We start from the raw sequence: 20,317 nt of genomic DNA, 5'->3' as shown, positions 1-20,317 counted from the left end.
TATTTTTAACCATATTTTGGTGGTAGAAATAAATGCCTTTTTATGCCTTTTTTGTGAATAAATGCCTGTTTTGTGTTTCCTTTTTTTTGTCTTTTTTTTTTTGCCTTTTTCCCTGCCCATTTCAACATTTTTTAATGCCTAAACATCCTGGCTCTGGCTATTAGTCACACTTCTCCAGGGAGTGATTCCATCAGTCTCCTGACGAGTGGCTTGTGAATGGTGGCCTGGGCTTCAGAGAGACTTCAGCTGTGGTTCAGTGAATACTACTCCCGCTCAGGAGGTGAGAAGGTTTTGCGTTCAATTCCCATTCTTTATGTTTAGTACTGAGCATGTTTACTGAGTATGTTGAGTAATTCCCATCCCGGACTTTAACACAAAAATCTAGGTCGAGCCGCCAGTGCTGCTGCAGCATTGTTAGAATTCTCCGCGAACAGGTTCTTCTAGTTTCAAAGGCATCTTGTTGAGCCTCATAGACACAAAAAGCTGGAATACCTCAGCGGGACAAGCAGCATATCTGGAGAGAAGGAATGGGTGACATTTCTTCAGACCTGAGTCTCATTATCTGCAGCTCGTTTTCACCTAGCACTCAGCTAAAAATGGCCTGTTCCCTTTATTATTGTTCCTTTTTTGCATACCTTTCATGCATTTGTTCTATATCTCTCTATATCACCATCTATATCTCGCGTTTCCCTTTCCCCTGACTCTCAGTCTGAATAATGGTCTCCACCCAAAACGTCACCTAACAACACCTTTTCTCCAGAGATGTTGCCTGACCCGCTGAGTCACTCCAGCTTTTTGAGTCTTTCTTAAGGTGAAGTGTTGTTTATTCCCAGTTACATGAAAAATAATCCAGTTGTGGTGTCTTGATAGAGATCAGGCGAGTTACAGGTGACTGAGCAAATATGTAACTCTCAACTAGTATTCATACAATAGACTATACATTCACTGTTTGAGAGGGCTGGTTCTGCACAAACTGTTTTGTTTGCATAGGAAGGAACTGCAGATGATGGTTTACACCAAAGATAGACACAAAATTCTGGAGTAACTCAGCGGGTCAGGAAGCATCTCTGAAAAAATGTCACCTATTTCTTTTCACCAGGGATGCTGCCTGACCCGCTGAGTTACTCCAGCAATTTGTGTCTATCTTGGCTGTTGTATTTCCCGTACTATAACAGGGCCTGCATTTCACAGCAAGGCTGCTTTGCTTTGAGGCATTCCAGAGATGGCTGTGAAAGACAGTTTCAGTTCAGTTTAGTTTATTGTCACCTGTACCGAGGTACAGTGAAAAACCAACCAGTCAGCGGAAAGTCAATACAAGATTACAAAAGGAAATAAACAGAGAATAAGGGACGGGGGTTTTCTTAAATGTGCATATTTTAATGCTAGGAGCATTGTAAGAAAGGTGGATGAGCTTAGAGTCTGGATAGACACCTGGAAGTATGATGTTGTGGCGATCAGTGAAACGTGGTTGCAGGAGGGCTGTGATTGGAAACTAAATATTCCAGGATTTTGTTGCTTCAGGTGTGATAGAATTGGAGGGGCAAGAGGTGGAGGTGTTGCATTGCTAGTCAGGGAAGATATTACAGCAGTGCTTTGGCAGGATAGATTGGAGGGCTCATCTAGGGAGGCTATTTGGGTGGAATTGAGAAGTGGGAAAGGTGTAGCAACACTTATAGGGGTGTATTATAGACCGCCAAACGGGGAACGAGAACTGGAAGAGCAAATATGTAAGGAGATAGCAGAGATTAGTAGTAAGCACAAGGTAGTGATTGTGGGAGATTTCAACTTTCCACACATAGACTGGGGAAACACATTCTGTAAATGGGCTGGATGGGTTGGAGTTTGTAAAATGTGTGCAGGATAGTTTTTTTGCAGCAATACATAGAGGTACCTACTAGAGGAGGGGCAGTGCTGGACCTCCTGTTAGGAAATGAGACTGGACAGGTGGCGGAGGTATGCGTTGGGGAGCACTTCGGGTCCAGTGATCACAATACCATTAGTTTCAATATAACTATGGAGAGGGTCAGAACTGGACCTAGGGTTGAGATTTTTGATTGGAGAAAGGCTAACTTTGATGCGATGCGAGATGATTTAAAAGGAGTGAACTGGGACATTTTGTTTTATGGGAAAGATGTAGAAGAGAAATGGAGGACATTTAAAGGGGAAATTTTAAGAGTACAGAATCTTTATGTTCCTGTTCGGTTGAAAGGAAACAGTAAAAATTGGAAAGAGCCCTGGTTTTCAAGGGAAATTGGACATCTTGTTTGGAAAAAGAGGGAGATCTACAATAATTATAGGCAGCATGAAGTAAATGAGGTGCTTGAGGAGTATAAGGAATGTAAAAAGAATCTTAAGAAAGAAATTAGAAAAGCTAAAAGAAGATATGAGGTTACTTTGGCAAGTAAGTTGAAAGTCAATCCAAAGGGTTTCTACAGCTATATTAATAGCAAAAGGTTAAGGAGGGATAAAATTGGTCCATTGGAGAGACAGAGTGGACAGCTATCTGCAGAGCCAAAAGAGATGGGGGAGATATTGATTTTTTTTCTTCGGTATTCACCAAGGAGAAGGATATTGAATTATGTGAGGTAAGGGAAACTAGTAGAGTAGCATGGTACTATGAGGTTCAAAGTAAAAGAAGTACTGACACTTTTGAAAATATAAAAGTGGATAAGTTTCCTGACAGGATATTCCCTAGGACATTGAGGGAAGTTAGTGTAGAAATAGCCGGGGCTATGACAGAAATATTTCAAATGCAAACGGGAATAGTCCCCGATTGGCGTACTGCGCATGTTGTTCCATTGTTTAAAAAGGGTTCTAAGAGTAAACCTAGCAATTATAGACCTGTTAGTTTGACTTCAGTGGTGGGCAAATTAATGGAAAAGATACTTAGAGACAATATATATAAGCATCTAGATAAACAGGGTCTGATTAGGAACAGTCAACATGGATTTGTGCCTGGAAGGTCATGTTTGATTAATCTTCGAATTTTTTGAAGAGGTTACTAGGGAAATTGACGAGGGTAAAGCAGTGGATGTTGTCTATATGGACTTTAGTAAGGCCTTTGACAAGGTTCCTCATGGAAGGTTGGTTAAGAAGGTTCAACCCGTATAAATGTAGGAATAGCAAGATGATTCAACAGTGGCTGAATGGGAGAAGCCAGAGGGCCTGGATGGCAGTTTATCCGTTAGGCAGGTGCGTGCTCAGGGATCGATGTTGGGTCCTTTGTTGTTTGTCATGTACATCAATGATCTGGATGAAGGTGTGGTAAATTGGATTAGTAAGTATGCAGATGATCCAAGATAGGGGGTGTTGTGGATAATGAAGAGGATTTCCAAAGTCTACAGAGTGATTTAGGCCATTTGGAAAAATGGGCTGAAAGATGGCAGATGGAGTTTAATGCTGATAAATGAGGTGCTACACCTTGGCATGACAAATCAAAATAGGACGTACATGGTAAATGGTAGGGAATTGAAGAATACAGTTGAACAGAGGGATCTGGGTATAACCGTGCATAGTTCCTTGAAGGTGGAATCTCATATAGATAGGGTGGTAAAGAAAGCTTTTGGTATGCTAGCCTTTATAAATCAGAGCATTGAGTATAGAAGCTGGGATGTAATGTTAAAATTGTACAAGGCATTGGGAGACCAAATCTGGACTATGGTGTACAATTTTGGTCGCCAAATTATAGGAAGGATGTCAACAAAATAGAGAGAGTACAGAGGAGATTTACTAGAATGTTGCCTGGGTTTCAACAACTAAGTTACAGAGATAGGTTGAACAAGTTAGGGCTTTATTCTTTAGAGCGCAGAAGGTTAAGGGGGGACCTGATAGAGGTCTTTAAAATGATGAGAGGGATAGACAGAGTTGATGTGGACAAGCTTTTCCCTTTGAGAATAGGGAAGATTCAAACAAGAGGACATGACTTCAGAATTAAGGGACAGAAGTTTAGGGGTAATATGAGGGGGAACTTCTTTACGCAGAGAGTGTTGGCGGTGTGGAATGAGCTCCCAGTGGAAGTGGTGGAGGCAGGTTCATTGGTATCATTTAAAAATAAATTGGATAGGCATATGGATGAGAAGGGAATGGAGGGTTATGGTACGAGTGCAGGCAGGTGGGACTAAGGGGAAAAAATTTGTTCGGCATGGACTTGTAAGGCCGAGATGGCCTGTTTCCGTGCTGTAATTGTTATATGGTTATATGGTTATTCGAGCCACTTACAGTGTATAAATTCATGATAAATCTTTCTTTCATTGCATAGTTAAAAGATCGTTCAGTACTCAGCAATTGTACTCACTCAGGTTGACAGAAAATGCTGGAGTAACTCGGCGATTGAGGCAGCATCTATGGAGAGAAGGAATTGGCGACGTTTAGGGTCGAGATTGAAGAAGGGTCTCGACCCGAAACTTCGCCAATTCCTTCTCTCCACAGATGCTGCCTCACCCGCTGAGTTACTCCAGCATTTTGTGTCTACCTTCAATTTTACCAACATCTGCAGTTCTTTCTTAACCATGTATTCACTCAGCTCTGTAAATTGTCCCTAGTGTGTGTCAAATGGAATTGGTGTATGGGTCCTGTATGTCTGAAGCTAGCACAGTTGGGCTTTTGGCTCATGGAGACTCCACCCCCCCCCACCACCACCACCACAAGATCTTGATTGATTTGATTTGATTCAACGTTATTGTCATTGTCCATAGTACAAGTACTGAGACAACAAAATGCTTTTCCCCCATACACCCATACGAATAAAAACAAAATAAAAGCACAGAACACGATAGTCTATAACACAAACATCCCCACAGGGGTACTGAAGTTTCCCTCTGTGAGGGAAGGCACCAAAGTTCAGTCAACCTCCTCGTTGATGTTCCCCGATGTTCACCCATGATCAGGGCCTCCAGAGCCTCCGGCAGTCGCCGTTACAGGCGGCCCGATGTTCAGGCTTTCTCGCCGTGGCAATGGAATTCCGACGTCGGAACGGAAGAACATCCTCAGTGGCTTGGACCTCCGAATCGGCCACTTCCTACCGGAGTCCGCGGCTCCCGAAGTCCACAGGCCGAGCTGGGTGGAGATTCAACGCTGGCGGCTCTCGGCAAAGGGTCCCAGGACTCTGCGATGTTTGTCAGCGCCGCCTGCGCTGGGAGCTCTACAAACCACAGCTTTGCGATGTTGAAGCAGTAGGCCCAACACTCCGGAGCTTCAAACGGCGATCCCAGGTGAGGCATCGCCCACTCCGCGATGTATCCAGCGCTGCGCCGCCGCTGTTGAAGTTCTGGTCCAGTCCCCAGCAGGAAAGGCCGCGCCAATCCAGTTGGTAGGCCACGATTCGGGGGGCGAGGGCGCGACTCAGAGAATAGTCGCATCCTCGCCAGGAAATGACTGAAAAACGTTTTTCCCCTTACCCAACCCCCCTCCCCCACACAAAATACCGAAAACAATCCTCCGAAACATACCCCAAATAAACCAATAATAACAAAAGACAGAAAAACACACAGACTGTGGGCAGAGGCAGCCATCATGCAGCACCCCTAGATGTTTCATTTCATCTTGACACCTTGGACAAAGGTGTAACTGGCAAACTGCCCAGTTAGCTTTTTTTATGACCAATTTTCCAATAGTAATCTATGGACCATCATCATTTCTTTCCAAGAGTTGGCAAAGTTGAGCAAAGGTGCAGAGATCCGTATGTGTGCCAATGGGCCCAGCAACGATGGCCATCTTGGCAGGCATGGAGGAGGGTGGGCCTAACAGCATCTTTCTATACTGTTTACTCGACGACTCTATCAGATATTAAAGATTCATCATGGTCCCTTTACTTTTGCACTCTGCACTACTATTTACAAAGCTCAGAATCCAAATGATTTCTAACCACTTCCCCAAATGCCACTGCCATTTATGAAAATCTGCAGACATATATTCCAGGTGTCTCTGGCATTGAAAGTCTTTTAGAATTGTGTTCCCTTGTTCGTATTGCCTTTTTTCATTCCATGCTTGGCAATTCTTGGCATTAAATGTCATTTGACACCTCTCTGCCCCTCCCACCAGCCCATCTATGTCTTTTTTGAAACCTATTGCCATCCTCCTCACAGTTCATTAAAGCTCTGTGGCAAAGGTGAATTTGGAAATTGCGTTCTCTTCAGCCAAGTCCAAATCATTAATATATATTAAGAGCAGCAGTGAATCTTCAACCAACTGCTGAGGCATTCCATTCTGCATTTCCTTCCAATCTGCAAAATCATTCTTCAGCACCACTCTGCATCAGTCTGAAGAAGGGTCTCCACCCGAAACGTCACCCATTCCTTCTCTCCAGAGATGCTGCCTGTCCCGCTGAGTTACTCTAGCATTTTGTGTCTACCTTCAGCACCACTCTTTGCTTCAGATTCAGATTCAGATTCAATTTTAATTGTCATTGTCAGTGTACAGTACAGAGACAACTAAATGCTTCATGTTACTTAATCAATTCTCTATCTCTACCTTTCCCCTGACTCTCAGTCTGAAGAAGGGTCTCGACCCATAAAGTCACCTATTCCTTTTCTCCTGAGATACTGCCTGATCCATTGAGTTACTCCAGCATTTTGGGTCTATCTTCGGTATAATCCAGCATCTGCAGTTCCTTTCTACACACTCTATCCCTGCTTATTCTGTGGACTTTGGTCTTGACCAAACGCCTCCGTTGCCATGCGGTGAGAACGGAGAGGTTGAGAAGGAGTTTCTTCCCAGAGGCAATTCGGACTGTAAACGCCTATCTCAGCAGGGACTAACTCTACTGAACGTTTTTCCTTCCATTATTTATTATGTAAAAGAATATGTGTGTTATGATTGTGTTTATAATTTGTTTGGTTGTTTTGTTGTTTGTCTTTTGCACAAAAGTCCGCGAGCATTGCCACTTTCATTTCACTGCACATCTCGTATGTGTATGTGACAAATAAACTTGACTTGACTTGACTTGATAACAACTGGTACTTTTAGTTTAGATTAGAGATACAATGCGGAAACAGGTCCTTCGGCCCACCGTGTCTGTGTGGACCAGCAATCACCCGTACACCAGTTCTATCCTACACACACTAGGGACAATTTACAGAAGCCAATTCATCTAGTAATCTGTAAGACTTTGTAATGTGGAAGGAAACTAGAGCACCCGGAGAAAATCCATGCAGTCATGGGGAGAACGTACAAACTCCATATAGCCAGCACCCAGAGTCAGGATTGAACCCGGGTCTCCGGCACTGTAATGGGCCTGTCCCACTTACGCGACTCTTTAGATGACGGCCAGGGACTAGTTTTGAGTGGAATTCACCTATGACACCTGGCGACAACCCACAACAGCACCTATGACAACCTACATCAGCAAAAATTGTCGCCATTGTTGCCGGAAAAAAAACATGTTGAAAATTTTGCGGCAGTTGCCTGTAGTCGCCCAAAACATCGCATAAGTGGGACGGGCCCCTTAGGAAGAAACTCTACCGCTGAACTATAAAATCAGGTTTCTGATTATTCCTGCAATCCAGTGTCCTTACAAAAAAGTAGTGCAATAGGTCTAAAAACCGAGACACAGTCAAAGGGGATGTACTTGAATCTGTTTTGTAGGACATGGTAATGACACAGTACAATTATTACATGCATTTTAATGAAAGGGCTATCATAAATCCATGCCGTTTTTGAAAGTATATCACAGAATAGATGAAGGAACAGCCAACATATGATGCTGGGCAAGAATTTTCAGATGATAAAGTGCCAGGTAGTAGATATTAAATTCATATACTAATAAACATCTGTCAACCTCTGCCTTAAAAATATCCACTGACTTGGCCTCCACAGCCATCCGTGGCAATGATTTCCACAGATTCACCAGCCTTTGACTGAAGAAATCCCTTATCATCTCCTTTCTAAAGGTACATCCTTTTAATCTGAGACTATGGCCTGCGGTCCTAGACTCTCCCACATCCTCTCCAAGTCTGAAGAAAGGTTTCGGCCCGAAACGTTGCCTATTTCCTTCACCCCATAGATGCTGCTGCACCCGCTGAGTTTCTCCAGCATTTTTGTGTACCTTCCATTTTCCAGCATCTGCAGTTCCTTCTTAAACACTTCTCTCCACATTCACTCAATCCAGGCCTTTCACTTTTCGGAAAGTTTCAATAAGTTCCCCCCATCACCCACTCCTCACTCCAATTGTTTAATTGTCTATTTAAAATCCAATCCAAACCGAGCATCAGTGAGCAGGTTATTGGTGGATTCTGCTTGGATCAAGAATGGACTGCTGGCAATTTGTTGGTTGCATTGTATGCTTAAATCTTGTGGTAGGATCTGAACTTGCAGGTTATGCTTGGCAGGTTTAGAGTGGGGAGCAGATGTATTATCTCTTAAACGTATTTATGTATCACTGGTCAGATCCAGACTAGAGTATGGCAGTATAGCTTATGGGTCAGCATCTAAGTCAGTGTTGTCCGAGTTGGACAAAGTCCAAGCGGAAGCTCTAAGAGTCTGTATGGGAGGTGTGCGGACGTCACCTGTATGTGCACTACAGGTGGAAACTGGGGAGATGCCGTTGAGACTGCGCCGCAGACAACTAATGGCTAATGACTGGCTAAGCATTAAGGGTCTTGGAGAGAACCACCCAACAAAACAGGTAGTACAGGAATGCTGGGAGAGAGGGGTGGCTCAGTCTGGAAGCTTCGGCTGGATTGGAGGAGTCGTGGCAAGCGACATGGGAGTAGAGGACAAAGAGTTCTGCCCTGCAGTATTGTGGCCATCTGTGCCAATATGGTTACTGAACATCCCAAAAGTTGATCTGGAGATATGGGAGGCAAACAGGAGGAACAAAAATTCAGACCTAAAGACAGAATATCATAACCATATAGATAATAGATACAGGGAACACCTCTTAATTTTCACAGATGGATCAAAGGATCCATTAGCTGAAACAACAGGGGCGGCTGTGGTAGTCCAGGGGATGAATGTTGAGCTTTACAAGAGAACAAATAACTATTTGACAGTATATACAGTGGAACTGTACGCTATTTTGATGGCAGTTCGGTGGATGGAACAGATGCAACCATGTAAAGTATTAATATGTAGCGACTCATTATCTGCAATCCAGAGTATTGGGTCTGGTGCATCCCATAGGTGGCCTGACTTAGTGTATGAAATCCTGCTACTATTAAGCCAGGTGACAAGGAGGGGCAGTGACGTGACTTTGTTGTGGGTCCCAGCACACATTGGTGTTCTAGGGAATGCAAAGGTGGATAAATTGGCAAAGGAGGCTGTAAAAAAAAGAAACATAGAGGTAAACTTACAACTATCCCAATCTGAAGGAAAACACATTGTGTGGAAGAAAATAAATCAGGAATGGCAACAATACTGGGAACAGGAGACAAAGGGGAGACACCTCTATTCGCTACAAAACAGAGTGGGCATTACAGCAAGAAGAGTGGGGAACAGGAGAGCACAGGTAGTATTAACAAGATTGAGGATAGGACACACTCACATTAAAAATATTGGGAAAACACCCTACTGGGCTGTGTGAGGAATGCCATCAACCAGAAACAGTTCAGCATGCCCTAGTTGCATGTAGGAGATATGAGACAGAAAGAGGACTGATGATCATTGAAATGAGGAAAATTGGATTGACAGAAATATCAGTGAAGAACATTGTAGAGTGTGGAGGGAAAGGAAAAGGAATAAAGTTGTTGTTTGATTTCTTGAGGGCCTTTGGGCTTCAAAAAAGGATCTAATGTAAAGACATGAGTACTGTGGAATGAAGCCAGAAGGTGGCAGCAATGCAATATTGCGGATGCCGGCTGCCGTAAAACTCCAAAGAAGAAGAAGAAGAACTTGCAGGTTTTGAACTCAAGGGCAAGACAGCTTCACTAGTACAAGGCAACATGCATTGGACTCACTGTTAATGCAAAGCAAATGAATTGTGAGTGTTTAGACAATTTAGAAAATAAGTGCAGGAGGAGACCATTTGACCCTTCGAACCAGCACCGCCATTCATTTGATCATTGAGCTCTCAGAATTTTGTTCAGTTTAAAGGATTAGCCAGAAAATCAGTGGTGGACCTGTATCAGTAACAAAGGCTCATCTTATCTGAAGAAGGGCTTCGGCCCGAAACATTGCCTATTTCCTTCGCTCCATAGATGCTGCCTCACCTGCTGAGTTTTTCCAGCATTTTTAGTCTACCTTCGATTTTCCAGCATCTGCAGTTCCTTCTTAAACACTCCTCTTATCTCTATCATTTTTAGTGAGGTCACGAATTTCATTGTTTACAGAACCATGGAGTCATACAGTACGGAAACAGGTCCTCGGCCCAACATGCCCAAACCAACCATTTGGACCATATTCCTCCAAACCTTTCCCATTTCTCTCATTCTGAAGAAGGGTCTCCACCCGAAATGTCACCTGTTCCTTTTCTCCAGTGATGCTGCCTGACCCGCTGAGTTACTCAAGCACTTTGTGTCTATGTTTAAAGTTTCCTACCTCCTTCACTCATCAACATATCCCAAATCATCTGAAATTAGCCACCAAGTATAACTTTATGCACGTGATTTTTGCACAGGAGGGGAAAAAATCATTAGACGTAAGCAGCACAGTAAAGCATAGATATAAAATGTAGGTACACAAAAATGCTGGAGAAACTCAGCAGGTGCAGCAGCATCTATGGAGCGAAGGAGATAGGCAACGTTTCGGGCCGAAACATTGCCTATCTCCTTCGCTCCATAGATGCTGCTGCACCCGCTGAGTTTCTCCAGCATTTTTGTGTACCTTCGATTTTCCAGCATCTGCAGTGCCGTTTTTAACAAAACGATATAAAATGTAGTCCTACTTGGTATTCACCTTTAGAAACACCTGGGCTGTGCTTTTCTTGCTTCCTTTAGATCCATGGAAACCCACACTCAGGTTGTATTGAAACTGCAGGTTCTGTTGCAAAATCAGCCTGAAGTGAACAACAATTTCAGAAGCACAAAGCTTTTATGCGGTGTGAAACAGGAAGGAACTTCTTTAATACTGGGGAAACTAGTTCCACCACATTTTTATTTGGCCACGATATTCTTGGGCGATTGAATCCCGTAAGACGACAAAAACGATGCAGTTGCAGGACATTTTACGCGAGCACTTGGAACACAAGTCACTTATAAGAAAGCACTACAAAGTTTCAGCAGTTAAGTTTATTGTCATGTGTACGGTGAATAGCTTTTGTTGCGTGCTAACCAACCAGTGGAAAGACAATACATGGTTACAATGGAGCCATTCGCAGTGTACAGATACACGATAGGGGAATAAGTTTTCGTGCAAATTACTTCATTGATTCCAAAATACTAAATAATGAGAAAATACGTAGATAAAGGGAAATGTTTCATTTTCCTTGACAAGTATCAGGACAAAAACAGCAGAGCAAATCTGGTTCAGAACATTTTTCATTTTTGCTTGTAGGTTCAAGTTGAAAAAAACAATATACTTGTAAATTGAGATGAAGGCATGCAGAATATTCAGATGGAGCATAGCAGTATATTAGGTCATAAGGTCACAGAGGGCAGTGGAGGCCAAATCACTGGATGGATTTAATAGAGAGTTAGATAGAGCTCTAGGGGCTAGTGGAATCAAGGGATATGGGGAGAAGGCAGGCACAGGTTATTGATTGGGGACGATCAGCCATGATCACAATGAATGGCGGTGCTGGCTCGAAGGGCTGAATGGCCTCCTCCTGCACCTATTCTCTATGTTTCTATGTTTAAGTTTCTAAGGTCATAAATGATAGTAGAATTAGGCCATTTGGCCCATCAAGTCTACCCCGCCATTAATCATGGCTGATCTATCCCTCCATCCTAACCTCATTCTCCTGCCTTCTCCCTGAAACTTCTGACACCTGTACTAATCAAGAATCCATCGGTCACTGCCATAAAAATATTCATTGATGGCCTCTACAGACTTCTGTGGCAAAGAATTCCACAGATTCACCACCCACTGACTAAAGAAATTCCTCCTCAAATAACGTCTTTTAATTCTATGTAAAATAAGAGCAGGAAATGTTATCCATGCCATCTCAGGCATGTTCTCATCACTCCTTCTGCCTTCAACTTAAAAGATGGTTGATTTCCACCCGATCTATGTTCCAATGCAAGGTCTTCAACTTGAAGCGTTGACTGTCCTCCTCTCTCCACAGAAAGTTGAATGGTTCCAGCATTTCCAGTTTTTATTTTGTGCTTCCAGCATCTGAATGGTTTTGAAAATCTCCCGTGTATGTCAAGCTGAGCTGTCACTTGGAAAATATTTGGATGAAATGGAACAGTTGTTGAAAAGCCAAGTCCTCACTGCAATGAATTAACCTCAATGGCCCAGTGAAGTACAACATGCAAGCTAGACTCTATATGCAATACCATATATTTGTCATTTGAACCTCACATGAGGCCCAGTGAAGTACAACATGCAAGCTAGACTCTATATGTGATGGAAGGCAAATACCATTCTTATATGTCAAAGTCAAATTTGCAAACGGCTGTTCAACATGTGAGGCCCCGCTCCAGGTCACTTTCAACCCCGCAATTCGGGTGGGAAAAGTCGCCGTTGCCGGTGCCCCGCAAAGCAGTCTCCCTCTGGGGACCCGCGCGCTCCTGGTATCACCATCCACCGGGGTGAGTCACTCTGTGGTCACGGCGGTTTGTGCACACGATGAATTATGTTAGACTTTAGACTTTAGATATACAGCGTGGAAGTAAACAGGTCCTTCGGCCCACTGAATCCACACCAACCAGCGATACTGCTGTACACTAGCACCATCCTACGCACTAGGAACTCTTCAATTTCAGAAGCCTCTACAAACCTGCAGGTCTTTCACGGAGCATGGTCGCAGAATGAAGGCAAGTTTTTGTCCATGACATAGCGAGATGTGCAGTGAAATGAAAACAATGCTCGCGGACTTTGTGCAAAAAGACAAACAAACAAACAAACAAACAAACTACAAACAGAATGGAACAGAATCACATATTCTTTTACATATTTAATATTGTGGACGGAAGGAAAAAGGGAAGAAAAACAGCAATTAACAAGAAAGCAGTAGAGTGGTTCAGTAAAAGTTAGTCCCTGGTGAGATAGGAGTTTACAGTCCTAATGGCCTCAGGGAAGAAACTCCTTCTCAACCTCTCCATTCTCACAGCATGGCAACGAAGGCGTTTGCCTGACCGTAGCAGCTGGAACAGTCCGTTGCAGGGGTGGAAGGGGTCTCTCATGATCTTATTGACTCTGGAGTTGCATATCCTGATGTATAGTTCCTGCAGGGGGGGGGGGGAGTGAAGTTCCCATAGTGTGTTCGGTCGAACGCACTACTCTCTGCAGAGCCTTCTTGTCCTGGGCAGCGCAGTTCCCAAACCAAATTGTAATACAAACTACAAATAGGGCTCTGAAGCCAGGATCGAACCTGGGTCTCCAGTGCAGTAAGGTAGCAACTCTACCACTGCTCCACTGTGCCACCCAAATGGTCTCTCGCACTGCAATAGTGGCATCGACAGACCGCATCTCACTATCCCATTCTGATGAAGGGTTTTGACATGAAATGTTAACTAGTTTCTCTTTCCAGGGATGTTGCTTGACTGGCTGAGTTCTTCCGGAATTTCTGTTTCTGTCCCACTATTTCAGAACTGGGCGACAAGATGGCTCAGCAGTGGAGTTGCTGCCATATATTGCACCAGAGACCGTGGCTTGATCCTGAAATGGGTGCTTGTCTGGATGGAGTTTTTTCTGCATGGATTTACTCCGGAATCTCCGGAATCCTCCCAAAAACGTACAGGTTTGTAGGTTGAAGAAGGGTTTCGGCCCGAAACGTTGCCTATTTCCTTCGCTCCATAGATGCTGCTGCACCCGTTGAGTTTCTCCAGCTTTTGTTTGTGTACCTTCGATTTTCCAGCATCTGCAGTTCCTTCTTAAGCAGGTTTGTAGGTTAATTGGTTTTAGCGTTAGTGTGCGGGGATCACTTGTCGGCGCGGACACGGTGGACCGAAGGGCCTGTTTCCGCGCTGCATCTCTAAACTAAACTAAATTATACTGAAACTAAAACCGGTGAAGCAAATAGTTTTGAAAAACCATGTCATGCATCGGGGTCAGAGAGAAAGAAATATGTGCTTTGAAGAATCAGTGATCGGAAAAAAAAGCTGCCATGAATTTGTGACACCGAAAAGTAATGAGGGCCTGAAACTGTATAGTCAGGGAAAAGAGAAGGATGCGCCTTTTGAAGGTTCTGCCGACCTTTGCTGCACATTGACACCAAATTTTGAGATCAGGCAGGAGTGATTAAAAAAGCAGCAAGGCTCAGTTGTGCAATATGAGGCAGAGAGACGCCAAAAGCCTCAGGAAGCTGAGGGGAATTAAGCTCTACGCTGCAAAAAAAAGTGAAACAAATAAATAAAAAGTGGGGAGAGATTTTGTTACTATGAGATTTTTTAGATGTTTTTTTTCACAAAGACGAGCCCACACCTCTTAACTGAACAGGAGTCTTTGTCTTCTGCTAGGACTACACCATAGACAATCTAGAACTGCTTGGAGCACAAACGTCTGGAGATGAACCACAACTCAGGTTGTTTTTTTTGTTTTTAGGCAGATACATTTTGTTAGGCAAATGCATTTCGTTGTCTCTGTACTGTACACTGACAATGACAATTAAAATTGAATCTGAATCTGAATCTGATACAATGCAGAAAGTCTATAATTCCCTGGTTTCTCTCTCCCTCCTTTCTTGAAAAGTGGGATAGCATTAGCTGCCCTGTAATCCACAGGATCTGATCCAGAATCTATAGAACATTGGAAAATGATCACCAATGTGTTAGCTGAGAGGAAGGTGACAAGGAGGCATACATTCTGTAATATTAATCAGTTGGACAGAGAAACTAGTCGGAGAACTGTGGGAGGAAACAAAGATCTCGGATAAAACCTACGCAGGTCATGGGGAGAAGATACAAACTCTGTACAGGCAGCACCCGTTGTCAGGATCGAACCCGGGTCTCGAGGAAGGACGGAGAAAGAAGGAAAGCAAGTGTTACCATATATGGTTTTTGTACCTGGTTATCATCCAATGCCCCCTGCTGGAGAAGTCTACAGATAAGAAATCATAGGATTTGGGGTCTGTGGCTTCCTTGGATGTCTAGTTTCTCAATATTTAATAGCTGGGTAGGATGATCACAAAGAGGACAAATTGAGCAAAGAACTGTCCCCCCAAAGTTCGGACTTTTGTCGGCAGTAATCCATGCCTTTGGGGAGGAGAAAAAAAACTCAGGTGGAGGTTCACATGGATGAAGCGATGGATGAGGGTGGCAGATCTCACAGGGCGGAACAGTGGAGCAAGTGGACCAGCTGCTGTCTCCCAACACCAAAGACCAGGGTTCGATCCTGACCTCAGGTACTGTCTGAGCGCAGTCCGCACGTTCTCCCTGGGACCGTTCTCACTCCGGGTGCTCCGGTTTCCTCCCACTTCCCAAAGGTAGGTGATTTTATGTATATTTAGTGGTCTCTGTAAATGACCTCTGGTGTGTGGTGAGTGGATAAGAAAATGGGATAACACAGAACTAGCGTGAACGGGTGATCCATGGCCAGCGTGGATTCGGTGGGCTACAGGGCTTGTTTCTATGCTGCCTCATTCTATTCAATTCAAATCTATTATTGCCTCTCTCAGGTAATCCAAATTACAAATTACATAAAATTTCTTAGGATAGCTTGTAAGGTACTGACTCCTGCAGCCACAAACATTTCACTTGCATTACACCATCTAGGTTTCTTTAGTAGCATTCTCATGGCATTATTAGACGCTACTTGAAGTCTCTGTCAACTTGTTTTTCTGTAGTTTGACCACAGCTGTGCAGTATAGAGTGGTGTACAATATGCTCTGAACAGAGACATCTTCACTACATCTAGACATGCACCAAACTTGCGTAAGAGAATATTTGCTTGTACATACAGCATATGGCGTTGCCTATAAATATCCTCATCGACTGCCATTTGTTCTGTAATAAAATGTCCAAGATATTTTACCTTATTACAGACACTAAGATTATTGTCATACAGTTTAAAATCAGGACATTTTAGGCATTCATCCTCTTTGGTTCTACAGATCATAACAGCACTCTTACCAGCATTATATTTAATATCATGTTCCACACCATACACAGAACATATAGTAAGGAGCTGCTGGAGACCAGCGTCTTGGACAAGATCATCTGCACACATAAAATTGTTCACTAAAGTATTACCAATCACGCACCCAGTATTACAGGCTTTCAATTGCATGGACAGATCCTCAATATAAAGATAAAAAGGACAGGGGACAAAATTCCCCCTTGTCTAACACTATTGCTAACCCCAAATTGGGCTGAGACCCTATTGCTCCATTTAACTTGCATAGTCTGGTGGGCATACCAGTAAGCCAGAATTCTCACAATGAATTTAGGCACCTTTGACTCAATTTAATAAACAACTTTCTATCATTAACACAATCAAAGGCTTTGAAAGCATCAATAAAGCACATAAGAATTGATGAGTTTTACCTCTTTTTTTTACCTCTCTATTTATATTTACCTCCATACTCCAATGACGTACAGATTTGTTTGTTAATTGGCTAGGTATAAATGAAAATTGTCCCTATTGAATGTAGGATAGTATTAGTGTGCGGGGATCGCTGGTTGGCGCGGACTCAGTGGGCCGAAGGGCCTGTTTCCGCACTCTATCTCTAAATTAAACTATAAAACAAAACGAAGCATACACAATCCATTCAGTGCAACAGAGTAGAGAGTGGGGGGTAAATTGCAGACAATTGGGCAGTATCCTGGAATGCCGCGGGTAGGCCCATAGGCAGGCCCAGTTTACCCGGATTGTACCAGGGACTCGCCCTCCATGGACAAAGGACTGAGGGTACATACTGAAGGTCTGCAGTTTCTTTGCTGCGTGGCTCTGACAATGCAAGCACCGGCGAAGGTGTTCACAGTGAAGAAGGTGGCTGGAGTCATCCATGCCCGTGAGTGAAACCAGCTGTGTTAATGACTTTAACTCCCCCTCCCATTCCCACACTGACCTTTCTGGCCTGGGCCGCCTCTATTGTCAGAGTGAGGCGCAGCGCAAATTGGAGGAACAGCGTCTTATATTTTGCATGGGCAGCTTACACCTGAACATTAACTTCTCTAACTTCAAGTAAACCTTGTTTTCCCTCTCTCTCCATCCCTCCCCCTTCCCAGTTCACCGACAAGTCTTACTGTTTCCGACTACCTTTTACCTTGCTTCTCCCAGCTAACAATGATCTATTCTACATTTTCCTGACCTCCATCCTCTTTGTCCTGGTTTCACACCTTACACTTCCTTATCCATGTATTTCCATCTCCCCTGACATCAGTCTGGTCTCGACCCAAAACATCATCCATTCCTTCACTCCAGAGATGCTGCCTGTCCCGTAGAGTTACTCCAGCATTTAGCTTCTATCTTTGGTTTAAACCACCATCTGCAGTTCCTTCCGATACATGTTAATAAAACGACAGAACAACAACAGGGTAACAACAAAAAGACCCAAAGTGCTGGAGTAACCCTTTAGTGCTGAAGTATTCACTGGAGTATTGGAGTAATCTCTGGAGAATTGGAGTGCTGGCAAATTCCCTTGTATCTGTATCATGTATCATGTATGTTTCCTTGTATCATGTATCTGTAACCTGTGGTTGGCTCAATTGTAATCATGTATAGTCTTTCCATTGACTGGTTAGCATGCAACAAAAGCTTTTCATTATACCTCGGTACACATGACAATAAACTAAACTAAATTAAACTAAAAAAACCAAAAAAAAACAACAACAAAAAACGACAGAACTAGTAAAAATATCTGTCCATGAAATCTGAATGTAAGGCAGAGGCCGACTGGATGGTGTCACATCCAGCAGAAGCACATTAGTTGGTGAGGTTGCACTTAGAGTATTGTGTTCAGTTTTGGGCACCAAATTATTGGAAAGATGTTGTGAAGTAAGAGGGTCTGAGCTAAAAAAGAATGAGCACAGGAGAATGATCTGATGGAGGTGTATAAAATCATGAGAGGAAAAGATCATGTACATACACAGAGCCTCTTGCCCAGAGTCGGTGAATCAAGGACCAGAGGACAAAGGCTTAAGGTGAAGGGGAAACGATTTAATAGGAATCAGAGGGGTAACTTTTCCACACAAAGGGTGGTGGGTGAATGGAATTAGTTGCCAGAGGAGGTAGTTGAGGCTGGAAATATCCCAACATTTAAGAAACTGACAGGTACATGAATTTACACAAAATTGCTGGAGAAACTCAGCGGGTGCAGCAGCATCTATGGAGCGAAGGAAATAGGCGACGTTTCGGGCCGAAACCCTTCTTTAGACTGACATGAATTTGACAGGTTTGGAGGGATATGGACCAAACACGGGCAGGTGGGGCTAGTGTAGATGGGACATGTTGGCAGGTGTGGGCAAGTTGGGTGAAGGGCCTGTTTCCACGCTGTTTAACATTGACTATGACTATGACTCTATGACACATAGTGCTATGAGGTATTTCTGTGAAACCAATGAAGGAGGCGTTCCTTGTGAACTATTCCTGCCTTTCCAATACAAGAACATGCGAAAATAGGATCAGGAGCAAGCCCCTGGTCTCTCAAGCCTGTCCTGCCATTGAACATGATGGTGGATAGTTGAGTTTAGTTTAGCTTAGAGATGCAGCATGGAAACAGGCCCTTCAGCCCACCGACTCCATGCCGACCTTTGATCACCCATTCACACCAGTTCTATCCTACACACTGGGGACAATTTATAGAATTAGCCCTACAAATCTGGACATCTTTGGAATGCGGGGGTAAACCTGAGCACCCGGGGAAATCTACGCCGTCATAGGGAGAATGTGCAAACTCCGTGCAGACAGCACCCGCAGTCAGGATCGAACCTGGGTCCCTGGCGCTGTAAAGCCCCTGTCCCACTTAGTAAACTTGAACGGAAACCTCTGGAGACTTTGCGCCCCACCCAAGGTTTCCGTGCGGTTCCCGGAGGTTGCAGGTGGTTGCCGGAGGTTGCAGGTAGTGGAAGCAGGTAGGGAGACTGACAAAAAACTCCGGGAACCGCACGGAAACCTTAGGTGGGGCACAAAGTCTCCAGAGTTTTCCGTTCAGAGTTCCTAAGTGGGACAGGGGCATTAGGCAGCAGCTCTAGCACTGCGCTGCTGTGCCACCCTTTAATGATCCAACTTCCTGCCTCAACTCTGTTTCCCTGTCAGTTCGAAAAGCGCTCAATTCCACATGACCTTTCGAAAATGTATCTACCTCCACTATAAAAACTTTGAACGAGCGAGCCTCCCTGGGGGCAGAGAATTCCAGGGGTTCACCATCCTCCGTGGGAATAATGTAAGCACTGATTACTGTCGGAATGTCAGAGATGTAGCCGGGCACCTTTGAGTTGAATGCAATGAAGTGCATTAATGTGCTGATGTCAAGAGCCCCACATACACTGGCTTTGCTCGTAGTTCTGCCTTCCTGACAAAGTCCCCCTTGGCAATATCATCAGAATTCTAGCTGTTCATCAAGTGAATTGCTGAGAGGATAATATTTAAATTCAAAATAAAATAATAATAATAATATTGGTACCACTGTGAAGGAAATAAAAAGGCCAATAATTTAAACCTACTGCATGTTTTTTTAACATGAAATTAAGCCACGTTCAATTTTTATTTTTGCACATTCTGGATAATTTTAAATGAATTTGTAATAAAGATGTCTACAAAGTGATTTCAAACATTTATTATTCATAGGGATTTATTCTGTAATGTTGGAATCGCTAAATTTGTTGACTCCAAAAGCTTCAGAGTGATTTGGCAATATTGATATCACATTTAAATTTTGAACGTAATGAATCACACTATTTATTAAATTTGTGCTTATACATAGGTGCTATGCTCAATTTTGATTCTTCCTTTTACTTTTAAAATACTTTTCAAAATAAGAGCGGCACACTGGTGCAGCGGTAGAGTTGCTGCCTTACAGTGCCATAGACTGGGGCTCGATCCTGACTACGGGTGCTGTCTGTACGGAGTTTGCACGTTCTCCCTGTGACCGTGTGGGTTTTCTCCGGGCGCTCCGGTTTCCTTCCAAAGGCCTGCAGGTTTGTAGGTTAATTGGCTTCAGTAAAAAAAAAACTGTCCCTTGTGTATAGGATGGAACTAGTGTACAGGTGATCGCTGGTTGGCGTTGACCCGTTGAGCCGAAGGGCCTGTTTCCACACTGTATCTCTAAACTTCTTCCAGTCCGTTGCAATCTCAGATCTCTAAACTAAACTACTTCCAAGAGAAATCCAGGTTGAGGTTAAAA

General features: G+C 43.6%; 1 protein-coding gene across 3 annotated transcripts in view; it reads right to left on the bottom strand.

Annotated features, from left to right (window-relative positions):
• Positions 1-10,962, bottom strand: part of atp10a (ATPase phospholipid transporting 10A) — a 448,633-nt gene extending 437,671 nt beyond the window's left edge. For all 3 annotated transcript variants that reach the window (XM_055636515.1, XM_055636513.1, XM_055636517.1), the window contains exon 1: positions 10,828-10,962. The gene's annotated coding sequence lies outside the window, so the exon portion shown is untranslated. The remainder of the gene's footprint in view (positions 1-10,827) is intronic.
• Between the last annotated feature and the right edge of the window lie 9,355 nt (positions 10,963-20,317).

The sequence above is a fragment of the Leucoraja erinacea genome, chromosome 6 (assembly GCF_028641065.1).
Source record: "Leucoraja erinacea ecotype New England chromosome 6, Leri_hhj_1, whole genome shotgun sequence".
NCBI lineage: Eukaryota > Metazoa > Chordata > Chondrichthyes > Rajiformes > Rajidae > Leucoraja > Leucoraja erinaceus.
The sequence above is the reverse complement of the archived record's forward strand: the minus strand, read 5'-3'. Positions and strand labels throughout refer to the sequence as shown.